The sequence below is a fragment of the Anolis sagrei genome, chromosome 1 (assembly GCF_037176765.1).
Source record: "Anolis sagrei isolate rAnoSag1 chromosome 1, rAnoSag1.mat, whole genome shotgun sequence".
NCBI lineage: Eukaryota > Metazoa > Chordata > Lepidosauria > Squamata > Dactyloidae > Anolis > Anolis sagrei.
Genome location: NC_090021.1, coordinates 263804196 through 263825216, shown reverse-complemented (window position 1 = coordinate 263825216; position 21021 = coordinate 263804196).

Sequence of the window (21021 nt, the reverse complement as noted above, 5' to 3'; positions counted from 1 at the left end):
GAGACTCTGCTTGGCTGGCTTTGCTTCATGTCATCTCCACACCAGCAGTTAATAATAATAATAATAATAATAATAATAATAATAATTTAATAAAACTAAGTTAATTAAGTCAGTTTGGTTATAGTTCTTTTCTGGTTTTAATGGCATTTTGGTCTGGAGACAAGAGCTATTGTAAAAAAAATAATGTCCTGCAGATTGCACCCAATGCTTCTGGTCCTGGGTTTCAGAGTTTATTTCAATGGCCACTGGTGTGCTGAGAAATGGCCCTCACATTGGCATACAGAAGGCATAACATCAAACTTGATCTTGAACTTGATCTTTCTAGATTTTTTCCCCATCCTGTAGGGGTCATGCTGTGGGCGCAGGAGTTTACAAACCCCACTGTACATTTTTGGTGTAATAACTGGGTCACCATGCAGGTTATTAACTCATTGTCTTCCAAATCAAGAAGAGTTATGGGAGCGGTCCATCATTTTATGTTCCACTGCCTGAGGCACAATATATGGTTTCATGATTTTCATATAGCAGGCACAGACAATGCTTTAGCTGATGTTCTGTCCTGCAGGCATATTGAGCGCTTCCAGTAGCTTGCACCCAACATCGACATTCAGCAACAGCCCATGCTGGACTATCTAGGGCAAATTGGATGGACAAATTAGTTAAGGGTATTTGGTCAGCCTTGTCTCCGAGTTCCAGGAAGGCTTACATCCAAACCATCTGAGAATTCAGAATTCAGGCAAAACTATATGTTAAGTGAAATTATTCCAGTTCCTGTTGACCATGTAATACAATTTTCTATTTTTTCTCAAAAGACAAGGTTTGTCCCCATGTCCATTTGGACAAAACTATCCACTGATTTCTGTATCGAGAAACTATTAGAAGGATGGGTACGTAAGTACAGCAGACCCTATGATACATGGTACCCCTTACACTAGGGATTTTGAAGGACCTTAGACAAATCTGTCCCTGGGTCTCTGCCTCCCATTATGAGCTCCTCTTTCACACAGCAGCACTCAGTCTTTTTGTGGCACTTAGGCTCAGAAAGTTAGTGTTGGGTCAAAATAGTATCAATCTCAGCAGGCATTGATGTTCACAGACCTACAGTTAGTGCCCAAAAAATTGCACTTGTTGGTTACAAGGTCTAAAATTGTTCAAAAAGCTAAAGGATCCTCCATCGGGCTCATGAGCTGCAGCAATGCGGATCTAGTCCGGTCCAGCCAATGGCGCATTATAATGCTGTTAGGGATAATGTTGCTCTCCCCCCCCCCCCTTTTGTTATCAAGATGAAAATTTGTTATCAGGACAAAAATTTGGGGCCCATTTTTTTTTTTTGGATAAGCACCACCTCAGTGACAGCAGCCATGGGCTACGATGTTATCAAGATTCAAGCACTTATTGCCCAGTTTCTTGCATGAACATTTATGTGTCTTTTCAGATGCGGGTTCAGTGGTGTGTAGAATATGGATCCTGATCTGGGGCCACAGTTACGTACATTGGCTAGAGTGACAGGCCTGTAGAATTTCCTATGGCCATCACCTGGACCTTGTCTCCCTAGCCACCATTTATTGGAGGGTGAGAAGAGGCTTAGGCTGGGGTGGTCTGTGCCTGTTGCTGTTTGATTCAGGGAAGGATTTCCTCCTGACATTTTAGTTATCTGCTTGGGCAGTAAGGCTTGGGCCTTCGCAAATAGAGTACTGTTTCTTTAGGCATTGCCTGATTTTCACAAAATTAAGGAGGCATGGTCTCACACCCATATCCTATAGTCTGCAACTATGTTGGGATGGGCTGGGCCTGTTGCTGTTCAATTTGGAGTGAGATTTCCCTCCCAACATTTAGGTTATCCACTTGGGTATTAATGACTTGGGTCTTCTCAAAGGCAGAATGTTGTTTCTTCAGACATTGGTCAATTTTCACAAAATTAAGAAGGCATGACCTCCCACACAGATCCTATGTTCTGCAATCATCTTGCACTTGAAGTGGCCAGGAGGTGGCAAAGTCAAAAAGCTTGACTGAGCCAGAAAGAAAGTAAACAGAGCCGTACACAAGGCTTTAACTGACTCTGACATCACAATGACATCACACACCTTAGACAGGATTTCTACCAGTTTGATGATTTCTATCTCTCAGATTTAGGTAACCACCAATTTTGTATGACTTGCAAAGGGGTATTAGGACTGCATTGGCAGATTTGGTGGGGGATAGGGATAAAGTGGAGGCTTGCCCCTATTCTGTGGCAGAAAATAGTGATGGGTTTACATTTTGGTGAACACCTAAGGCTCCCTTTTCCAGTGTAGACCAGGAATGGAACATGAAGTGATTAAAGATACTGTGGTTTAAATAACCAAGGTGAGGACAAATGGAAATGGCCTTGGAACAGGGCAAATTCTGGCCTCAATAAATCCTTTTGAATTGAGACAGAATTCTCCATTATGTTTCTCTGAGTGGTCACCCTCGAAACAGTACAGTTTATTAAAGCCAGGGACCTAGGTATTTTGTCCAAGTTAACCAAGGGGTAGGTCCTAGATGGCCACTGCCACAGCTTGATCCACATCAAGTTCATGCCTCCTTTTAAAGGTTTTGCAAGTCACAAAAGGTTAATTAGGTAACATTAATAAAAGTTGCACATAGTTAATCCCATATTGTTGTGTGGTCTTATTTGGGGGGGGGGGGGTTGGGTGGCAAAAGGATGAAGGAGAAGATCAAGGGAAGCAATCTGCATAAATGAGAAGGCAGCCACAAGAGGCAGAGGTGAGAAGTGTTCCTACCCCACTGCCCCTCTAGACTTTGTTGCCCTTGACCAAACTTGACAACAAAAAGCAACCCTCCATTCCTCCACACCTTCTTTTTTGGCCAAGCAGTATTCAGCAGTAATGTGGTAATCCTGAACAATGTGAAATGCCTGCTATTCTGGGCACTTCAGTTGGAGCATGTTGGTAGTATCCATTTTTAATAGGAGCTTACTATATATGCTCTGTGCTCCCTGTTATTTTGGATACTTGAGGTAGAACAGAGAGTAGTCGTCATTTTTAATTTATTGTAATTTCTCTGCAAGTCTTATGAGGCTTGCAGAGAGATTGCCAAGCCTCATGAGAACGATACAGTAAGCCCCTGTTAAAAATGGGCACCGCTCCTCCACTTCATTTCAAGCACCCAAAATGGTGGTGAGCACAGAGTATTTCCAGCAGTGAGATATATTTTACATACATGGGTATATGTGGTAGGAATGCAAAGGCTACTGACTCTTAACAGCAAAATGATAATATTTCATTCAAAATCTCAGTATTTTAAATGATATTTAATTAACTGGACGAACAGCACAAATCCTTAGAGAACAAAATAAGTTAAATTCATGTAACTCCTGAATTTACATAACTTATGGAGACTATCAATGGCCACTCCTCCTGATAGCTATGTATTACCTTGAGGATTTGAGGCAATCATTGTCTGAATAATAGTTGCTAGGGAACAAAATCTGGAGAATTCTTTTAATTCATGTCCAAGTTATAGGAATTTCTAAAACATTTGGCTGGCCACTGTGAAAACAGTCCAAAGCATGCTGATTGGTTGCTCTTCATCTGATTCAGCTTAGCAGCTCTTATGTTCTTGTATTCTTACATTTTGCGGGAATTTTTTTTGCATGCTTCTAAAAATATCCTTCCTCAATCCCCCTCCCCTTCACATTCTAAATTATAGTGAACTAATCCATCAAGAGTCCTCCTTTATGTTTGGTTTGTGTGTGTGTGTTGAAATCCAAATGTGAGGCTTAGCAGTGTGACAGTCTTGTTAGGCTGAAATTTTCATTCTCTTCCATTTATTGTTGTTTCTTCCACCTGCACATATTATCAAGTAATGCACCTTGATACAATACTACAAAAAGGAGTAAAGGGAAAAAAATATGTGATTATGGGGAATCTTTGCCTTTATTAAATGTACCTGTGTAAATATACACTTGTATACCATGATGAAAAACAATCAGAATGAAAACATGAAGTGATTAAAGATGCTTTGTTCAATATTATTTTTCTGCCATGTTGTTATTGAAAATTGGACCTAAAAATGTGAACCTCGGAGTCCATGACTCTATTGTGACAGACAGTGAGCATGCATTTGACCTTTCCTTTAATTCTAAAATAACCTTCAATAACATTTCCCCACACCCTGGGCCTCAGGGGAAAACCACACATTTAGCATAATCCCTTTTCAATACCCTGGGAAAAGAATAGGGAACACATAATGGGTCTCTTGGAAGACTGCCAAGGGGTATCATAATATTACCTGATTTTATCCTGGTAATGTTTCTTATAATGTTGTGCCAGACCCCTTCCATGATATGCCACTGGATATGCCAAGATTCTGAGCAACTTTTCTTTAGTGAATTGGCGCCCATTGTATTAACCAGAGCTGAGATATCAAAACCCTATCCAACCCATTATCTCTTAGCCACTGCATTCCTTTCCAGTTGTGCTCCTCTCTTGGATGGATCAATACATGGACAAAAGTCTTCAAAATAATCCAATGACAATTTACTAAATTTCTCACCATGACTGGAGCCAACCAGTGATGATAACAAATAGAGCCCCAGACCAATGAGGGAGAGGATCCTAGATGGTCAATCAGAAGCCAATGTGGTAGTTTTGAGTAGCTTTCAAAGTGCTATAAATATTTCTGTAAGTTTGCATTAGGAATGCAGACCCTGCTGACATCCCTTTTTTGCCTCTGATTTTGCCTTCATTTGATCTTTTGGGAGCTAGGTACTCTGGGCCCCAAAGCCACAATTTTAGAGGAGCTAAAATAATTACATTATACATCTACACATAAAAAAGCACAGAAAAGGACTGCTGGTGTAATCATACATATGATCCCATTAGAATGGATTGCTTTGCATCAATATATGCATTCATATTAATAATGCCATGAGCTGAAATACAAGTATTTGGCATTTATAAAAATGACATTCATATCCAGAGAACAGAATTACAGAATTGGAAGGAACCATAAGGGTCATTTAGTCCAATCTATTGCCATGCAGGAATACACAACTAACACACCCTAAAAGATGGACATTCAACCTATTTAAAAATTGCCAATAAAAGAGACTATATCACCCTCTGAGGCAGTCCATTCCACTGTCAAATGGAGCTTTACTGGTTTACACTATTAGGTAACACTCTCTTTCCATGGGCTTATGATCTGAGCATGTGCACACTTGTGTGCTCAATTTTCTAGGGGTCTTTGCAATTGTCTATTAACACTGTTCTGTATTTTTGTTAAATACTTTTGAATCAAAAAGCACAATTGCCAAAAATATTTGCCTACTGTTTAGGTGGAATATCTTTTCTTGTAATTTAACACAATTGAGTTTGCTTTACCTTGTACAGGGTGCAGCAGCATAACTTCCTTTTTTAAAAATACGCTCCATTCAGTCGGTTGAAGACGTAGCAGAGCGCTAGTGGTCTCGTTCGAGAGGCGGGAGTATAAAGTTTTGTCTTGACACAGTTCAGTCACCATCATGTGTTGGAAGCATGCTTTTGCTGTTGAGGCCTACTTTTCGAGTGGATGTTCTGTGATCACAGCCCAGCATGCCTTTTAGAATCGCTTTAATTTAGCCCCATTGGCCCCTGTCCCGGACCGGAAATCAATTGTGACGTGGGTCACTACATTCAGACAAACTGCAAGTGCGACAAGATGAAGAACTGGAGTCCCTCGCCCCATTAGATCACTTGAAAACATGGAGGCAGTGAGAGCTTCAATGTTGCGATACCACGGTGTTCTGCGCGCAAACATGTGTCTGCCCTTGGATTTTCCGATCGTTCTGTGAGGAGAATTCTTCACGATGATCTTCATTTCCATCCTTACAAGATGGCGATTGTGCAGGAACTTTCTGAATGCAACTTCAATTCTCAGAGGAATGCGTGTGAGGTTCTTCTCAAAGTCGTTCCTGAGGACGTTATTGTTTTTTTAGTGATGAAGCCCATTTTCATTTGTGTGGATCCGTCAACAAACAAAACATGCACTACTGACAACAATCCTCTAGAATTGCATCAAAAGCCTTTGCATTCACCTAAAATCACAGTGTGGTGTGCAATTTCCTCAGCTGGAATTATTGGTTCCTGGTTCTTTGAGGAATGAAGTCACAGTGACAGTGAGTATGTATGTAAACATGTTACAGGAATTTTTTTCCACTGCTAGATGGGTTGGACTTAGGGGACATTTGGTTCCAACAAGATGGTGCAACTGCACACACTTCAAGAGCATTGATGGCTGTTTTGAGGGAACACTTCCTAGAGCGCCTATCTCAATTAGGTGGGATTTGGAGTGGCCGGCCCACTCTCCAGATTTGACCCCTTGTGATTTTTTTCCTATGGGAATTTTTGAAATCTTGTGTTTATGTGAACTGTCCAAGGACCCTACAAGATTTGAAGACCAACATCCAGGAAGAAATTGCCAACATAATGCCTGCTATGCTGGCAAGAGTCATGACAAATGCCAGAAATTGGTTTACTCAGTGTATGGAGAATGGGGAACATCACCTACCTAATTTGATCTTCAAAACTATGTAAAACAAAACTTTAGGTATGTGCCTACATTATAATTTTTTTTCTGATTCATACAATGGGTTTTATTAAGTTTTGAAAAAAGGAAGTTATGCTGCTGCACCCTGTACATGGTATTTGTTCAAGTATTTAAATAGGGCTATCATACCACCTAAATTTTCCTGTTTGAGTTTGGAAACTAAATAAAGCCAACCCTGGTTAGTACTTGTATAGGAGAGCAGCAATGAATACGGGGTGCTATAGGCTATATTTTAGAGGAAGAAACTGGCAAAACTACCTCTGAGTATTCCTTGACTAAAATAATCCTATGAAATCCATAGGATTACCATAAGTCAACTGGCTACTTGAGGGCACATATGCACATCATAACACCTCTCAGTCTTTTCTCCAAAGTAGCCACTCAAATTCTTTAGAATAGAGCTCAGTTTCCAAACCTGTTACCATATTGGCCATCCTACTCTAAACACATTCCAGTTTTATCAATATGCGTCTTGAACTATAGTACTCAGAATGGGTGTTCCAGAAGCAGAGGAGGATAAGACAGAACACTAAATCATAGGAACAGTAAAAGAAGTAGTGAAAAATTGTTCATAGCTATGCTGCTCTCTGTTGTTTGATTAGCTATGTAACCAGATCATCAGTTCATGTTTTTATCAATGGCAGACCAGCAAGCACATGTGTTTTGCCATGATACTCCACCTGACAAAGAATCATTGGCTGTATTTACTTCAGCACTAGCTCATAATGTAAAGGGAAATGTGCAAGGGAACAAAAAGATAGCAAACCTTTTCACAAGGGTAAGAAAGGAACTAGAGGTCCATACATAGAAATTCAGACACCCTTTCCCCATATTTTGATATAAATGTGAAAATAAGTTGAGGCCATTCGAAATAGAAAATCTGTATAATGGTTAGAGTGTTGAAAAGGGATAAATGCATATTTCCCAGGGGTACTTTAGAGCTCTTCCACATTTATCTAAGGAGGTGATTTTTTTTTTTTGCTTGAATAAGTTCTGGAATAATTTGGTTTTGGCTAGTTATTTTTGCCTCCACATCTACTTGCTACATTCTTTTGAGGGTTCTTTCAAAGTTTTTCTTTTTCTAAATAATACATGGGATGTGGTCCTGTGGGCACATTTTTTCTGTCTGATTTTTCTCAATTTTTTTACAATAATAGTGCAAAAGTGCTATTTTACTGATGCAATAGAGCAGGGGCCCTCAAACATTTTAAACAGAGGGCCAGGTCACAGTCTCTCAAACTGTTGGAGGGTCAGATTATAATTTGAAAAAACCACGAATGGATTCCTGTACACACTGCATAGGAACAATACAATAATTTAAATGAAGAAAATTTGTTAACAAATATAAACTTATTAGTATTTCAGTGGGAAGTGTGGGCCAGCTTTTGGCTGACGAGATAGAACTGTTTGTTGTTGTTGTTGTTGCTGTTGCTGCTGTTGTTGTTGTGTGCTTTCAGTCATTTCAGACATAGGTTGGCCATGAGCGAGGGCTGAGTAAATGACCTTGGAGGGCCATATATGGCCCCCGGGCCTTAGTTTAAGGACCTCTGCATTAGAGTATACCTAAAAAAAAGTTACATCAAGAAAGGAAAAACACATATTGTTCTGATATTTTTTTCAGAATTCAGAAAGAATTCATATGAGAGTGGGAATGAATTATTGCAGCTGGTGCCATACATTGCAGAAAATAGTGCTGGACAATAGAAAATATGACCAGAATTTAGGATCTGATTTATGGATATGCAGCCTTGAGTTACACATCAGTAAATAATTTGTATTCATAATACATAATATTGATCATGGCATTATGGGCATGAAAATGTCTGCCCTTCCTGATTGAAGGCATCAGTTGAATGGAGAAAAGAGTATCCATTGTGCGGGTCATCAGGCATGTGTGGATGAGATTTCAAAACCCTTCTTGATGGTGAATGAGGCTTCAGCAAAGAAGTATATTGGGGTCCTTATTGTGATCATTGCAACTTCTCTGGCTGATGAGGGGGGGGGGACATCACCAACAGAATTGATCCCTTTCTGTTCATGGAACTGATGCCTAGGAAAGTTGGCTGGGGGGATGGGGGATGGCCAGGCCAGGAGACATAACTTATGTATACCTAACTACATCACTGGTGTAGAATGCTGTCCGTTGTTCAGAATTAAAAACAAATTATTAAAGCAGGAACTATTGGGTCAACTATTAATATTGGAAGGTTTTTTTTTTCTTCTTAATGATCCTAAATATGGATTTTGCCTTTTAAAACAGAAATACTGGGATGAAGTTTTCATAACGGTAACTAGCTACCATGGCCCCAAGGCTCCCTTCCTGATCAGTCAGTCTTGGAGCAAACTTCACCAGAAGAAAGTGAATACATTTTAGCATTTTTGAGGCTTGCTGTTTGGCCTGCAGACATTTTTCCCTTTGAGGAATTCAGTATTTTGCTTACTTCTCCTCACAAGCATTGGCCCGTGAAGGGTGTTATAGCAATATAGACAACTTTTTAAACAATTTTAAAAATCATGCACTTTGAATTTGTCTCTGAAAAGTAGTATATTCTGAAATAATAGAAGAATCCATCCAGTAAAGCAGAAATCTAAGATTTGCTGAACAAAGCAGAAATTGGAGCATGTTGATTATGGAGATGTGATGCATTCAATTTCATATATCACAGCATATTAAAAATATTCAAATGACAGCAGAATGAGGCATGCTATAAATTCAGCCAAGGATATGATTGCTGTTGCAGCCATTTGTAGCTCACAGTATTGTACTTATGCATTGCATTTTTACACATATCCTCTGTGGACACGGGTGTATATCTCATTTTCAGAGATTTAATTGTACTCATGTACACAGGTGGTTTGCAAATATTTGTTTGGGCAAGTACAAGTTTTTTCTCAATAACTGATCAATACATAGTTCACCCTAGTAAACATGTCTGCATCAAAAACTGACTGTTGTCCACTACAGGAATTCTTTGAATTGATGCATGTCTGTATCCAACCTTTAATGCTCACATTCAAGAATCAAGAAGCAACTGTAATGTAAGTAAAGTGGACATGCATGCTGTCCAAAGTGGGCATGCATCCTTTGCATGCTGGCTGTTTTGAAAAAGAAGTAATATACCAGAATACTATACTTTAGCACTCTTAGACCTCAGCCTCTTCCATATTAACATTAATGCCCTTTGCTTTTTATGAGTGACATGATTCTCAGTTTTGATTAGTGCACCGATGCTTGTAATACTGATTGTATATATATTTAAATACAGTGATCTTTAACAAGGCCCTTACAATTGAAGGTATTGTGTTGTCCATTACAATTAGAAGTGTTGGAACACACAATGAGAAAAGAGGGCTTGAGAAAAGACATGATAGCCATATTTAAATATTTGAAAGAATGTCAGATTCATGAGGGGGCAATCTTATTTTGTGTTTATCTAGTGATTAGGACATGGGTAATGGATTCAAATTACAGTATTTCCCACATTGAAAAGATTGTGTTATAGATTCTTGACAAATTAGTGTTAGAGAGAAGGAGCCAGTCAGAAAAAGAAGGTGAGGGTAACCCATACTCAGAATTACTGATGTGGTTAAAAACATAACCAGACTTTTACGAGCTGACATTTTAGGGTCCTTCCACACTACTCTTTATCCCAGGATCTGATCCCAGATTATCTGATTTAAACTGGAATATATGAGTCCCCCACTTCCAGATAACCTGGGATAAACATATAATCTGGGATCAGATCCTGGAATATAGGGACAGTGTAAAAGGGCCCACAGAGTCTTCTGTCTGAATTGACAACTCTTTCAATTTTACATTCTCTTTTAGAATAAGCCAACATTTATATTCCTGGCTATGATATACTTTTCCTGTTACCAGCTAATTGTACTTATGAATTAGTTTACTCAGTCTTCCACAAGCAGGAAAAAATGATGGTGGGGAGAAAAAACTCTACTGGTTCTGTTTCATGATGCTTAAGCAATCAGTAATTTAAATCTTCCCATCATCCCACCTTCAGGTTTTTTAAAACAATGTTTCTATTGAAAATATTTTTTGTTAATGCCTTCCATTTGGAAATAAAGATAACAAGTCATGCATGAGATTAATGTATATTCATGAGTGGAATTATGGATGTACATGAAAGTGCTACATTAGTGATTGGTAATCAACATCTACTTTATTTTCTTAAAGTTAGTGTAGTAGTTAATCAAAGATAATTATAACACTGTCATTTTCTATGTTGATCACTCATTCTTTGAGGGGGGAAACAAACAGCACAATTTACATTTAGAGGCAAGAAGCACCAGAAGGAAAGAATAACGATGGCTGCAAGAGACTTGTGTTGCAATATATGGGAGAATCTGATTTTTTTCTTTAAGGATAGAGCTCTGTGAACAAACATTACTGCCATAATTTCTCTCAGGTAAGATGTCAAATATTGAATGGTTCAAATTCCACAATGGACAATTGTCATTTTTTTTACATTAGATAGATACTTAGTTATATGTACACAATTAAACAGCATTTCTGGCCCTGACTGTTCCCTAGCCCACTTTAACAGCCAGAACCAAAACTGGACAAAGAAAACCCGTTTAGCTGTTAAGCACAAGGAGGAGAATATTTTTATAGTAGGGGGATAAAAATATTCTCCTCCTTCTGCTTAATAGCTAAACAGGTTTCTTTTGTCCAGTTTTGGTTCTGGCTGTTAAAATGGGCAAGGGAACAGTCAGGGCCGGAAATGCTGTTTAATTGTATACATATATGGTTTTATTCCCCTACTACTAGCTATATGGAGCCCCCAGTGGCGCAGTGAGTTAAAGCGCTGAGCTGCTGAGCTTGTTGATCGAAAGGTCGCAGGTTCAAATCCGGGGAGCGGCATGAGCCCCAGCTTCTACCTACCTAGCAGTTCGAAAACATGCATATGTGAATAGATCAATAGGTACCACTTTGGCAGGAAGGTAATGGCGCTCCATGCAGTCATGCCGACCACATGACCTAGGAGGTGTCTACGGACAACGCCGGCTCTTTGGCTTAGAAATGGAGATGAGCCCCACACCCCAGAGCCGGACATGACTGGACTTAATGTCAGGGGAAAACCTTTACCTAACTACTACTAGCTATGGAGGCTGCAAAAGTCAGAAGCAAAACCTAAGCTACTATTCCTTGTTACAGGCTCATTTGCTGATGCAATGATGTATTTCTTGTATCCAATTGGTAGCTTCCTTGTACCCAAGTGGCAGCTCCTTCACCTGATTTTGCTGCTGGTTGTTGAGGTGTACTTGGGAGCCATTTATGTAGTCTTAAAAACTACTGCATGGCTTTACTGAATAAAGAAATGTTATTTATTTATTTATTTATTTATTTGCTTTACTTCTATACCACCTTTCTCAGCCGAGATGGCGACTCAAGGCGGTTTACACAGTAAAGGTTAAACACAATAACATCAAAAAGGCAATTAAAAACACAGTTATACAAAACATATCAAGTCAAAAACAATCATTATCATAGACGTGCACCTCAGCAAACAAATCAGAATCAGAATCCGTAATCATAATCCTTTATACCAATTCCTATGTTCAGTTGTACCATCTTACTGTATTTCATTGCACTAATTAGCCAAACACTTGTTGGTAAAGCCAAGTCTTGACCTTCCTCCGGAATGCCAGCAGTGAAGGGGCCTGTCTGATGTTCACAGGTAGGGCGTTCCACAGCCGAGGGGCTACCACCGAAAAGGCCCTGTCTCTTGTCCCCACCAACCGCGCCTGCGATGCGGGTGGGACCGAGAGCAGGGCCTCCCCAGACGATCTTAATGTCCTAGTTGGTTCATAGGAGGAGATGCGTTCGGAGAGGTAAGTAGGGCCAGAACCATTTAGGGCTTTATAGGCTAAAGCCAGCACCTTGAATTGTGCCCGGTAGCAGATTGGCAGCCAGTGGAGTTGGCGCAGCAGAGGAGTGGTGTGCTCCCTGAGTGCCGCTCCTGTTAGCAATCTGGCTGCCGAACATTGGACCATTTGAAGCTTCCGAGCAGTCTTCAAGGGCAACCCCACATAGAGAGCGTTGCAGTAGTCTAAGCGGGATGTAACCAGAGCGTGGACTACCGTGGCCAAGTCAGACTTCCCAAGGTACGGGCGCAGCTGGCGCACAAGTTTTAACTGTGCGAATGCTCCCCTGGTCACCACCGAAACCTGGGGTTCTAGGCTCAGTGATGAGTCCAGGGTCCAGTGATGAGTCCTGCGAACCTGTGTCTTCAAGGGGAGTGCGACCCCATCCAACACAGGCTGTAACCCTATAACCTGTTCGGCCTTGCGACTGACCAGGAGTACCTCTGTCTTGTCTGGATTCAATTTCAATTTGTTCGCCCTCATCCAGACCGTCACAGCGGCCAAGCACCGGTTCAGGACCTGGACAGCCTCCTTAGTAGGAGGTGGGAAGGAGTGACAGAGTTGGACATCATCTGCGTACAGATGACACCATACCCCGAAACTCCGGATTATCTCCCCCAGCGGCTTCATGTAGATGTTAAACAACATGGGAGACAGTATTGAGCCCTGAGGAACCCCACAAGACAAAGGTTGTGGGGTTGAACAGGAGTCTCCCAGTAACACCTTCTGAGACCGACCCTCTAGGAATGAGCGGAGCCACTGCAAAACAGTACCTCCGAGACCCATCCCCACGAGGCGTCCCAGAAGGATACCGTGGTCGACGGTATCGAAGGCCGCTGAGAGGTCCAGCAGCACCAACAGGGACACATTCCCCCTGTCGAGCTCCCGGCGCAGATCATCCACTAAGGCGACCAAGGCTATCTCGGTACCATGTCCCGGCCTAAAGCCAGACTGTGCCGGATCAAGATAATCCGTGTCTACCAAGAATACCTGGAGTTGTGAGGCCACCACACGTTCCAAGACTTTGCCCAAGAAGGGGAGATTGGAAACTGGCTGATAGTTGTCGAATTGAGTGGGGTCCAGTGATGGTTTTTTCAACAGCGGTTTTATTATAGCTTGTTTTAAGCTCGCTGGAATTATGCCTTCCCGAAGGGAGGCATTAACCACCACCTTTACCCACTTGGCCAATCCCCCTCTGGCTTCCTTCAAGAGCCAGGATGGACAGGGGTCCAGGATGCATGTGGTAGGTCTCATTCCTCCAAGTATCTTGTCCACATCCTCGGGTTTCACCAATTGAAATGAATCCAATAAAACCGGACAAGCAGATGCTCCAGTTACATCCTCAACTGCTGCCGTTAATATGGTGTCCAGACCAGAACGGATCAAAGCGACTTTATCCGCAAAGAACTGAGCAAAAGCATCACAGCGGGCTGCCGAGTTGTCAGTGCTCCCGTCCTGGGAGACGGGATTTAAAAGGCCTCTGACAACTCGAAACAGCTCCGCTGGTCGGTTCTTTGCAGCCGCAATAGTAGCCGCAAAGAAAGATTTCTTTGCGGCCTTTATTGCCACGGCATATGCCCTTAAGAAGGACACAAACCGTGTTCGGTTTGGCTCGCTCGGATCCGAACGCCACACGCTCTCTAGTTCCCTCTTCTTTCGCTTCATCACTGCCAACTCCTCGTTGAACCAAGGAGCTGGTTTAGCTCGGCTACTTGAGAGGGGTCGTTCCGGAGAAATCGTGTCTATTGCCCTGGTCATCTCCCTATTCCAGAGAGAGACCAGGGCATCAACAGAATCACCAACCGAGGAGGCGGGAAATTCTCCAAGAGTGACAGTGAGTCTAAATCTGACCAGATGGTGGTCGGTCCATGGCAACGGAGAGATGGACAACTCCTCGACACCGCCACCATGCTCCCATCCCTGAGAGAAGACCAAATCCAATGTGTGTCCAGCGCAATGGGTGGGGTCAATGGGTGGTTGCCATGGAAGACATGAAGTCCTGAGCTGCTCCTACTAGGGTAGCCTCGGCATGTACATTGAAGTCCCCCAGCACAAGAAGCCGTTGGGACTCCAATGCCAAGCTCGAGACCACCCCTGCTAGCTCAGGTAGGCAGACCGTAGTGCAGCGAGGTGGGCGGTACACTAACAGAATCCCTATTCTGTCCCGGTCACCCACCCTCAGGTGGACACATTCAAAATTAGTTGACTGTGGGATGGGGCCTCTGGTCAGAGGGATTGTATTTCTATAGACCACTGCAACTCCGCCTCCCCGCCCTCCGGGTCTCGATTGGTGCTGCACGGAGAAGCCTGGTGGACAAAGCTGGGTCAAATTTACCCCTCCAGCTTCGTCCAGCCAGGTCTCCATAATGCACGCCAGATCTGCCCGTTCCTCCAAGATTATGTCTTGGATGAAAGATGTTTTACCGTTGACAGATCTGGCATTCAACAGCACCATCTTCAACCCAGAGGGACCGCCATCCTGGGTACACCAACTTACCTTGTCAGGAGACCGATTACAAATTGTTAAATTTCTTCTTCTTCTATCTCTAAGCCGAATTTGAGTTATCAAATTTTCTCTATCTCTAGACCGAATTGGCGGTCTCCCTTTCCTGCATCTCCCCCTGCATCTCCCCCTGCATCTCTTGTGGAAGATCTGAAAAATGTTATGACCACATAACTGGGTTATGAATCTTGTTACTGCAATACAGAATGCCAGTGGGTACCTTTGTGTTAGAAGTAACTATATTTCCAAAGGTATGTGCAAGCTTTTGAGTTCAGTAGGCAGTCTCATCAAGCTCAGTAATGAAAAAGTAGAGCAAGTCAATAAAATATTTTTTAAAGAAACGTAGAGCAGGATAGTCAATGTATGGGTGTTTACAAATCTGGGTATCTATTTTAACCATGAGGGGTGCAAGAATGAAAAATGCAGGCATGAAAATTCTCTTTGAGAGTGCAGGTGAAAGGCTGCACCTGGCTGTGGCTGCTGGGAGGGAGAGAAAATCTTGGTACTGTTCTTAAGAGAAAACATGCAAAACTATCCATTATTTGTGGAAGATCTGAAAAATGAATGATTCAAATGAGCAAATTGGAAACATAGAATGAAAATGTAGTAGAAATACTTTACACTCCAAGAAGGAACCCTTTATATATATATATATATATACACACACACACACACATACAAATGCTTTAAAAAGCTTTATTGAATCCCCCTGGGGATAGGGTGGCCTATAATAAATAAAGTTATTATTATTATTATTATTATTATTATTATTATTTTACTGACACAAAAGCACAGCATGTCACAGCAAACGAGATCTATATTCTGGATTTCGTATAAAAAAAAACACAAGTCGAACACTTCCCAAACGTCTAGGACTGTGTGATGTATTTTCGAATGATGCGTGCATATTCAAATAAGGTGGCCTTTTGCAGTTTACAGATCGTGATTTTGTTGATGTTTATTGTTTCCAAATGCTGAGATCTTTTGACATGGCACCCAGTGCGTCAATAACCACTAGGACCACCTGTACTGGTTTATGCCAGAGCCTTTGCAGTTCGATTTTGAGTTCTTAAAAGCAGCTGAGTTTTTCCTGTTGTTTTTCCTTAATGCGCCTGTCACCTGGTATGGCGACATCGATAATCCAGACTTTTTTCTTTTCCACAATTGTGATGTCTGGTGTATTGTGTTCCAAAACTTTGTCAGTCTGGATTCGAAAGTCCCACAGTATTTTTGCATGTTCATTTTCCACGACTTTTGCAGGTTTATGATCCCACTAAATCTTTACTGCTAGCAGGTGGTACTTGTGACATGGCATCCCCCTCAATGGGTGCCACCTTGTTGTGGTGGGGGGCTTAACTGCTCCAAGGATGCTGAGAGCTGTGCTGGTGGTAGTGTACCAGCAGGTTCAACCAAGTCGGAGAGGTCTCTGCTGAGGTGTGGAACTAAGAGCACCTAACCCATTAGCATTTTGGAGAAACAAACCAAAATGAAGTCTATACTGGCTTGGCCGACACCCAGGATAAAAAGGACCACGGTGGATGCTGTTGATTCTGGACATCCATCGACAAGTGGGCTACAGAATCAAAATACAAATGAACAATCACAGAAGAGGCAGAAATATACAATACCAGAAAACTGCACAATTATTATTATTATTATTATTATTATTATTATTATTATTATTATTATACATGAATGCAATCTTCATCAATATATTATCTAATAATATTCCTCCTCCAAAGGTGATTTAGTGTCTTTAAATCAAAAAAACATTACCCAGAACAGTGGATCAAATTTTTTATCAGTTAGGAAAAGCATTCCTTTGATGGTCAGGTGAGGGATACAGTCCGTGGCAGATGAATCATTACTGCCAAAGCAATGGTAGGCTTGTGCTGGTGAAGATGCAAGGAATGGCCACATAGACCCCAGAACAGGGAGGATAAGAGGCTTGAGCTCCCCATAAGTCTAGCCCAGAGAACTGAACTGTCATAAATATTCCAAAATATTTTAATAGTTCATGTAATGTTTAGTTGTTTTAATTTTTGGTTTTGATGTAAATACTTATTTTCATTTTATGGTTTCTTTAATGGCATTGAATTGTTACCTATGTATAAAGCTGCTCAGAATCCCCTTCAGAGTTTTTATTTATTTATCGTGTCATCAGCAACCATACCATTATATTACAATTCTAACAGAGCAAAACAAACACACAGATTAAAAAGAAAAAGGAAAAAAACACAGATTTTGCAAATTTGGTAGTTGATTAAATGTCCTTTGACCAGTAGCTGGCCACTTGGAGTGCCTCTGGTGTTGCCGCAAGAAGGTCCTCCATTGTGCATGTGGCAGGGCTCAGGGTGCATTGCAGCAGGTGGTCAGTGGTTTGTTCTTCTCCGCACTCGCATGCCGAGGATTCCACCCTGTAGCCCCATTTCTTAAGATTGGCTCTACATCTCGTGGTGCCAGAGCGCAGTCTGTTCAGTGCCTTCCAAGTCGCCCAGTCTTCTGTGTGCCCAGGGGGGAGTCTCTCATCTGGTATCACCCATGGATTGAGGTGCTGGGTTTGGGCCTGCCACTTTTGGACTCTCGCTTGCTGGGGTGTTCCAGCGAGTGTCTCTGTAGATCTAAGAAAACTATGTTTTGATTTAAGTCATTGACGTGCTGGCTGAAACCTAAACAAGGGATGAGCTGGAGATGTCTCTGCCTTGGTCCTTTCACTATTGGCTGCTACTTCTCGGCGGATGTCAGGTGGTGCAATACTGGCTAAGCAGTGTAATTTCTCCAGTGGTGTGGGGCGCAGACACCCTGTGATAATGCGGCATGTCTCATTAAGAGCCACATCTACTGTTTTAGTGTGGTGAGATGTGTTCCACACTGGGCATGCATACTCAGCAGCAGAGAAGCATAGCGCAAGGGCAGATGTCTTCACTGTGTCTGGTTGTGATCCCCAGGTTGTGCCAGTCAGCTTTCGTACGATGTTGTTTCTAGCGCCCACTTTTTGCTTGATGTTCAGGCAGTGCTTCTTGTAGGTCAGAGCACGGTCCAAAGTGCCTCCCAGGTATTTGGGTGTGTTGCAATGCTCCAGTGGGATTCCTTCCCAGGTAATCCTCAGAGCTCGGGATGCTTGTCTGTTCTTAAGGTGAAAGGCGCATGTCTGTGTTTAAGATGGATTAGGGATCAGTTGGTTTTCCCTGTAATAGGCAGTAAGAGCACCTAGAGCAGGGGTCCCCAAACTAAGGCCCGGGGGCAGGATCCGGACCCCCGAGGGCATTTATCCGGCCCGCAGGGTGTGGAGAAGGTGGGGGAGGCGGCGGGTGAAGCAGCTTCGGAGCCGCTTCGTCCTCCGCCTCCCTGGGCCCAGCTGGCTCTTCTCCTGCCGGCGGCAGGAGAAGGGGAGGAGGCTGCGGGTGAAGCAGCTTCGGGGCCGCTTCGTCCTCCTCCTCCTCCCTGGGCCAAGCCAGCTTTTCTGCCTTTGGGAAGGGGCCACGAGCTGCGTGCATCCGCAGAGCAAAGCCAGGCGGAGCAGCAGCCGCGTCCCGGGCATGGTGCGCCTCCCGAGCCTCTGCCTGTCAGGGCGGGGACTCCATGGGCTTCCCTGCAAGGCAAGGCAAGGAGCAGAGGGAGGGGGTCAGTGCGGAGGGAGCCAGCGAGCGAGGGAGGGAGGGGTCTCCTTCCACCAGGGAAGCACCCGCCAAGACCCTCCTCCTCCTCCTCTTCCTCCTCCTTTGCTGGGCAAGAACCCCCTCCCTTCACACACACATACAGAGAGACATCATCTTAGATTTTGGGATGTATGGCTGTGTTCCAGAAGCATTCTCTCCTGATGTTCTCTCTTTGGTTCCATCCTTCCTTGTCTCTTTCCTTCCTTCCCACCCTCTTTCTCTTTTTCGTTCCTTCTCTCCTTCCTTCTCTACATTTCTTTCTTTCCTTTTCTCCTTCCCTCCTTCTTTCCCTCTCCCCCCTCCTCTCCTTCCTTCAATCTCTACCTTTCTTTCTTTCTTTCTTTCTTTCTTTCTTTTTCTTTCCCTCTTTCCTTCTCTCCTTCCTTCCTTCTCTACCCTTCTTTCTTTCTTTCTTTCTTTCTTTCTTTCTTTCCCCTTCTTTCCCCCCCTCTTTCCCTCTTTTTCTCTCTTTCTCTCCCTCCTTCTCCCCTTCCTTCATTCTCTACCCTTCTTTCTTTCCTTCCCTCCTTCTTCCCTTCTTCTTTCCCTCTTTCCTTCTCCCCTTCCTTCATTCTCTACCCTTCTTTCTTTCCTTCCCTCCTTCTTCCCTTCGTCTTTCCCTCTTTATTTCTCTCCTTTCTTCTCTGCCCTTCTTTCTCTCCTTCCCCCTTCTTTCCCTCTTTCTTTCTCTTTCTCTCCCTCCTTCTCACCTTCCTTCTCTACCCTTCTTTCTTTCCTTCTTTCTCTCCTTCCCTCCTTCTTTGCCTCCTTCTCTCCCTCCTTCTTTCTTTCCTTCCTTCTTTCCCCCTTTCTGTGTATGCGTTTTGTGTGTGTGTATGCATAGATGTGTGTTTTTGTGTGTATATATATATGGTTTTGCGCATGTATTGTAATCTATTTTTGGGGGGATGTTGCCTTTTAAGTCTCTTCCGCTGTGTTTTTCAGTGTTTTTATGAGTGATAGTCACTTGTTGGCCTGATAGATGTATTTTGTCCAAATTTGGTGTCAATTCGTCCAGTGGTTTTTGAGTTATGTTAATACCACAAACGAACATTACATTTTTATTTATATAGATTTTTCAAATTATAATCTGGCCCTCCAACAGTTTGAGAGACCGTGACCCGGCCCTCTGTTTCAAAAGTTTGAGGACCCCTGACCTAGAGCTTCGAAGAGCTTCTGTTCTACCATCTCAAAGCTCCCTGCTTGAGCAGTAATGGCACGATCATCAGCATAGATGAAACTCTCTGTCCCTTCTGGCAGTGGCTGGTCATTTGTGTAGATGTTGAACATGGATGGAGCAAGCACGCTCCCCTGAGGCAGGCCGTTCTTCTGTTTCCGCCATCTGCTTCTCTGGCCCTGAAACTCAACAAAGAAGCTCCTGTTTTGTAGCAGGTTTCCTATGAGGCAGGTAAGGTGGTAGTCCTTTGTGATATTATACATTTTTCTCAGGAGGAGGCGGTGGTTCACAGTATCATAGGCTGCTGACAAGTCTATGAAGACAGCTCCTGTGATCTGATGCCTTTCAAAGCCATCTTCTATGTGCTGAGTCAGGTTCAGCACTTGCGATGTGCAGCTTTTGCCTTTTCTGAAGCCAGCTTGCTGTGGGATCAGACAGGGGTATATATTTTCCATAATTCTATGCAAAATAAGTCTCTCCAGAACTTTGTAGAGGTGGCACAACACGGAGATTGGTCTGTAGTTTTTTGGGTCATTATGGTCTTTGCCTGGCTTCAAGATGGCAATGACTCTAGCTTTCCTCCAGATTTTGGGGATCTGACAGGATGCAGTTGTCCATCAGCTCCAGCAGCCAGCGCCTTGCTTTTGGACCAAAGTTCTTGATTTGTTCCATCCGTAGATCATCCAAGCCAGCTGCTTTGCCATTCTTACATTTGTTGAGAGCCATGTCCAATTCAGTAGATGTAAAGGGTTCGTGAAGGTTGTTGTTCTCAATCTCTTGCTGTCTGGCTATTGGTTTCTTTCCTACTTTGGTGGCAAGGTTGGGTTTCCCGTTCTTCAAGAGTTGGTGTGCTATCTGATCTGCCTTTATGTTGGCATGGGTATTAGTTTGTGAGGGGTCATTGCTCAACCATCTTAGCAAGCTCCTCACCTTCTGGCTGCTCCTGCCCATGTCGACCTCTGTGATCAGCTTGATCCACTGTTCTTTCTTGGCTTCAGAGATGGAGGACACAATGTTCTGCGCTGCCTGAAGAGTCGGCTCACTAAATGGGTCTTCGTTGTGGAGCCTGTAATAGTTTTCCAACAAGGCAGCTGTTTCAGGAGTAATGCCCTGAAGGTAGTTGGTTCTGTAGCCTCTTGGTATCGAGGCCCGTGAGCAGGTTTTCACTATTTCAATAAAATGCTCGTATTCCTCAGGGATTGGCACGGCCGATGTGATCATGTCAT